The 6,000-nt window shown below is 36.1% G+C and overlaps 1 pseudogene; it reads left to right on the top strand.

Annotated features, from left to right (window-relative positions):
• Positions 1–2,233: 2,233 nt before the first annotated feature.
• LOC113687299 (uncharacterized) lies at positions 2,234–3,226 on the top strand (annotated as a pseudogene).
• Positions 3,227–6,000: the final 2,774 nt, after the last annotated feature.

Here is a 6,000-nt window from a genome sequence, read left to right on the forward strand (position 1 = left end):
ATCCAGGACGGTAAAGTGTCAAAGGATCAGATCCGATTTCATGAATTTTTACTATTAATATTATGATTTTGTTTGAAAATATAGTCGTCATGCATAGTTAATGTTTCTCAAAAGGTTAGATCTATTCTTGTAGCCTTATTACTATCTTTATTATGATGGAAAAATGGTCGTCATGTATAGTTAATCTTTATTAAAAGATTAGATATTTTCTTGTAATTTTCTCACTATCTCTGCTATAATGTCAAAGGATCAATTTCATGAATTTTTACTATTAATATTATGATTTTGTTTGAAAATATAGTCGTCATGCATAGTTAATGTTTCTCAAAAGGTTAGATCTATTCTTGTAGCCTTATTACTATCTTTATTATGATGGAAAAATGATCGTCATGTATGGTTAATCTTTCTTAAAAGATTAGATCTTTTCTTGTAATTTCCTCACTATCTCTGCTATAATCAGTTTAGAAAAATGGATATCCTCCACGGATTCCGAAGGATTCTGTGCCAAAGGAAAGAGGATTATTGTTATTTCACAAGTTTAATTCGTTTTATTTTGATATTTATTTATCTTTGCTTATGGCTTCTTACAAAACAAACTTTAGTCTTCTCAAAACTTCTTTAAACAACAAACCATTAGATGATCTTCAAACCAGAATTGCTCGAATTGAGCAATCAATCCTTATTCAAGAAAAACTAGAAAACAAACCTTCTAAATTTTAGATTGACAAACAATGCCTTAGATCGGAATTCTTTGCAAACCACAATCATTTTAAAAGAAAATAATTTTTTGACAAATATCAGGGAGAAATCTGAAAAAATATACAAGAAAACTCTTATGACTTTTTAAGAAAAATAAAACAACATATTCATTTATTTGATTGGTATGAGTCTCAAACATCTCAGGTGTCCGCACCAGACTAAAAAATCCAGTCCAAAATATTTCAAAACCTGCATCTTCTATGCCAAAAATTATAAAAACTCAATATTTTACACCAGATCTTGTAGATCAGATTCAAACTAAGCCAGAAACCACAGATTTATCAAACCCAGTAGATTTACCAAACCAAGGATCTAACATTTTAGTATCAAGCCAACCAATGAATAATTCGAATAATATTACTAATCTTGATGCAAGAAAAGACATAGGAAACTCCTTAAACATAGGATATTCTACAATAAATGTCTTAACTAAAACTCAACCTAATGTCAAACCGATAACTGTTAAAAATCTTTAAACAGAAATTGCTTCTCTCAAAAGACAAGCTAAAACAATTCAAAAACAGCCCAATCAACCACTGATGACGATATCATTGAGAATCCTTCTCAGTCAAATATAATATTTTACAAAAAATATTTTGTTCTTATAAGATTAGTTATTAATAACAATTATATTGCAGAAACAAAAGCTTTATTTGATACAGGAGCTGATCTTAGCTGTATTCAAGAAGGAATTATTCCAACAAGATTTTTTAAAAAAACAAAAGAAAGCCTTAGAGGAGCTAATGGTTCCCAATTAAACATTCAATTCAAAGAGCAAATTGTGCGAAATGTCACTAAATTATTGTGAGGTGCCGATTCTGATCACTACATTTTTTTATTAGCCAAAAATATCACTAAACTAGTAAATCTGTACCGTTTTAGTCATTCCGTGTATTTATGCCATTAGGATAGACGGAAAGTCACTTTTTGAGGGGCAATTTAGTCCACACAATCTTTTCCTTGAAGCTTTTACATAGTCAATGGTTCCGTGTCTGGCAAAGACATAAAGGAGATGACCGATCTAAATGGCAGCACCGTCAAGATCCGAAATCGTTACCTTGCCCCGCTTAATCCTTTTGCAAAGGAGGTAATATACAGTTACTAGCATTCAGCATCTACCCAGTGATGACTTTTTATCAACCATGACCTCATTGAACTGATCCCTGTTTATGTAAATGGACTGGTTTTGACAGGTAACAAAGAGGGTTGAAACTGCTGAATACCAGTGGAAGAATTGGAACTGGAGATCAGAGGGCGACCTGATGCTTAATGGTGCCTATTTTACTCCATCTGGAGCAAGGGCCTCGGCCAGCTATGCCAGTGCTTCAAGTTTAGGTGCCAAGTCGTCTTCCATGGTCGCATCAATGACTTCTGGTGCTGGTGTCCTTAATTGCCGCAGGGGCCGCACTTGTTAGTAATTGGTGCCAATTGCACAAAAAGGTAGTTTCGTTAGCACTCAAGTCCGACGGCTACCATGTTAAAATTATCCTTCACTCCCTTGTCAACAACCTTTCCCACCAAAATCATACCTCTAAGACTCTTAAAATCTATCACAAACACATCGTCTCAAGCCCCACAAACTGTTCGACAAAATGACACAACCATGTCCACCAATACACCGCTGCACAAGCTGCCGCCTAAGTCAGCCTACATTCACCTCCCATTCTGTAGAAAACGATGCCACTACTGTGACTTCCCAATTATCGCTCTTGGATCCTCCTCTGCAACACAGGAGGACCCACGAATTTTAAACTACATTCAAACTCTTTGCAGAGAAATTAAAGCCACCTCATTGAATTCAAACCCCAACCCATCTCTTGAAATGGTATTTTTTGGTGGTGGGACACCTTCTTTGGTTTCTTTGGTGCTTGAAACTTTGAGTTTCAAATCGGAGTGTCTTTGGAAGCTGCGATGTCAATGGAAATGGACCCTGGCACGTTTGATAGGGAGAAATTGAAGGAGTTGATGGAGTTGGGGGTAAATAGAGTGTCCTTAGGAGTGCAGGCTTTTCAAGATGGTCTGTTGAAAGCTTGTGGGAGAGCTCATGGTGTGAAAGAGATTTATAAGGCTATTGATAGTGTGAAGGCCTGTGGGGTTGAGAATTGGACTTTGGACCTCATATCTTCTCTTCCTCATCAGACACCAGAAATCTGAGAGGAGAGTTTGAAGCTGACAATCCAGGCGCATCCTACCCATGTCCCAGTTTATGATTTGCAAGTTGAGAAAGACACCAAATTTGGAGTATTGTAAGTCAAGAAACTTTGTCTATATTGGTTTGTGATAGGGGGCAAACTTGAATTCCTTTCTCTCTCTTTGAAGGGGAAAACTTGAAGAGTTTTCTTTGTTCCATTCTATGATCTAAATTATGAAGTTTAGTGAGAGTTCTCCGCCCATTCCAGAAGCATTTGCTCAAATCTTGAAGAATGAGGGTGCAAGGTCTCTGCCGTTTGTTGTTGTTCTCCGATGAGCTTGGATTGAAGGTTGTAGATGGAGCTCTGGTCAGGATCAAAAATGGGAGGGAAGGGGGGTTCCAGTAGAAGAGGAGAAAAGAGAAGGTAGGGGGGAGGGGAAGAGAGAGGATGGGAAGGAAGGAAGAGGGAGGATAAGGAAGAAGAAAGAAAAAGGGAGAGGAAAGAGAGTGGAGGTGGAAGTGATGGTGGTGGGTAGCAATGTAGGTGATAGGGTGGCTGTGGGTAAAGAAGAACGAGGGTATAAATTTTTTAACAGCTGTGTGGACGAAATTGCCCCTCAAAAAGTGACTTTTCGTCTCTCCTAACGGCATAAATACACTGAATGACTAAAATGGTACAGATTTACTAGTTCAGTGACATTTGTTGCTAATAAAAAAGTTTAGTGATCAGAACAGGCACTTCGCAATAGTTTAGTGACATTTCGCGCAATTTGCTTCAATTCAAACTCTCAAACATTCAAGTCCAATTTTCATCTGTATCCATTAAAGAAACCTTCCTCTTAGCAAAAGACCTAACCAATAATGTTATTCTTGGAACAACTTTTGTAACCAAACTTATTCCCTACTTGACCACTGATGATGGGATTATACCCTAAAAATGTGGTCAAGATGCTCTTCTACCATTCTCTAGAAAAACAGTTCAAAAAACACTAAATTATCTATTCCTAAAATATAGTCAAATCAATTTCTTGAAAGAAGAAATTGCCTACAAAAGGATAGATGAGTAACTTAAGAGACCAGAAATTCAACAAAGAATCTAGAATCTGCAAACAAAAATCCAAGGAATGGTTTGTGCAGAGGTTCCAAATGCATTTTGGACAAGTAAACAACACACTGTCCGCCTTCCTTATCAACCTGATTTTGAGGAAAAGAATATTCCAACAAAAGAAGGCCTATACAAATGAATCAAGAATTGCTTCAACATTGCCAAAAGGAGATTAATGACCTTCTGACCAAAGGAATCATTAGTCCCAATCAATCTCCATGGAGCTGTCCAGCATTCTACATCAACAAACAATCAAAAATCGAGAGAAGAGTTCCAAAACTGGTAATCAATTACAAAACCCTGAATAAAGCTCTCCGGTGGATTAGATATCCTATACCAAACAAGAAGGATCTGCTTCAAAGGCTCTATTCTGCCAAAATATTCTCAAAATTTGATATGAAGTCTGGATTTTGGTAGATACAAATTCATACTATAGACAGATACAAGACAGCATTCACAGTACCATTCGGGCATTATGAATGGAACGTGATGCCATTTGGTCTCAAAAATGCACTCTCAAAATTCCAAAGGATTATGAATGAGATATTCAGTCCTTACTTCTCATTCATTATCGTCTATATTGATGATGTTCTAGTATTCTCAGAAAATATTGAACAACACTTCAAACATCTAAACACTTTCCTTCACGTTATTCAGAAAAATGGTTTGGTTGTATCCCAAAAGAAAATCAGCCTTTTTCAAATGAAAATTCGGTTCCTTGGACATCACATCTACCAAGGAACTATTACCCCCATCAATAGGTCAATCTAGTTTGTCGATACATTTCCTAACCAAATTCTTGACAAACAACAACTCTAAAGATTCCTGGGTTGTTTAAACTATGTCTCAGATTTCATTCCAAATCTTAGCAACATAGCCAAACCTCTATACGATAGACTAAAAATCACTCCGCCTTTATGGACGGATATCCATACAGAAACATTCAGAAAAATGAAAACCCAAGTCAAAGCCATTCCTTGCTTAGTTCTTCCAGATCCAACAATTCCAAAAATTGTGGAAACAGATGCTTCTGATCTAGGATATGGTGGTATTCTTAAACAAACAAAAAATAATAAAGAACAGATAATTGCTTTTGCTTCCAAACGCTGGAACAATTCTCAACAAAACTATTCTACTATCAAAAAAAAAAATCTTAGCAATAGTTTTATGTATTACAAAATTTCAAATTGAACTGCTAAACCAAAAGTTTTTACTTCGGGTTGATTGTAAGTCAGCTAAAGATGTTTTACAAAAAGATGTCAAAAACCTTGCCTCTAAACAAATCTTTGCAAGGTGGCAAGCAATTTTATCAATCTTTGATTTTGATATTGAATATATTAAAGGATCTTCAAATTCTATTCCTGATTATCTAACTCGTGAATTCTTGCAGGGAAGATAAGATACCCAGGAAAAAGAAACAGCAGGAAAAATCCCCAGACAAATCAGAACCCTCTTCCCAAACAACCAAACAAAACTTCTTGAGTTTTTCTAGTTCATCTCAAACAGAGAAAAAATCTTCTTCAAACTTGTCTCCAAACAGATTCCAAATCCTCTCTTCTTCTCAACCCATATTCATAGTTTCTCCTAAAACATGGGTTGATATAGCCGAAGAGGATGATGAAAAACAAGTATACTTTGAACGTCTCAAACAATGGATTGAATCACTAGGATATCAGCCTGAATCAACAGGGTATCCTATTTGGGATGCACCAAGTCACCTCAAAATAGCCTTAACCCAAAACATCAAGCCCAAAACACTCACAATTCAAGAACCCAAAACCCTAGCTAACTTCAAACCAAAACCAAATAAAACCTCTTGCCCATATGTCAAATCAAGTACCTACTTCCTGTAGTCCAAATTGAACTTGATTATTGGCATGATGACCCAAACATACTGGCCCGAACTATTCTTCCAGATACTTACAATTTCATACCTCAAACTCTTATCAAAACACTTGAATATTACAAACTCATTCTCATGGATTCAAAATCTCTGGTCCTTAAA

This window comes from Coffea arabica, chromosome 5e (assembly GCF_036785885.1).
Source record: "Coffea arabica cultivar ET-39 chromosome 5e, Coffea Arabica ET-39 HiFi, whole genome shotgun sequence".
Taxonomy (NCBI): Eukaryota; Viridiplantae; Streptophyta; class Magnoliopsida; order Gentianales; family Rubiaceae; genus Coffea; species Coffea arabica.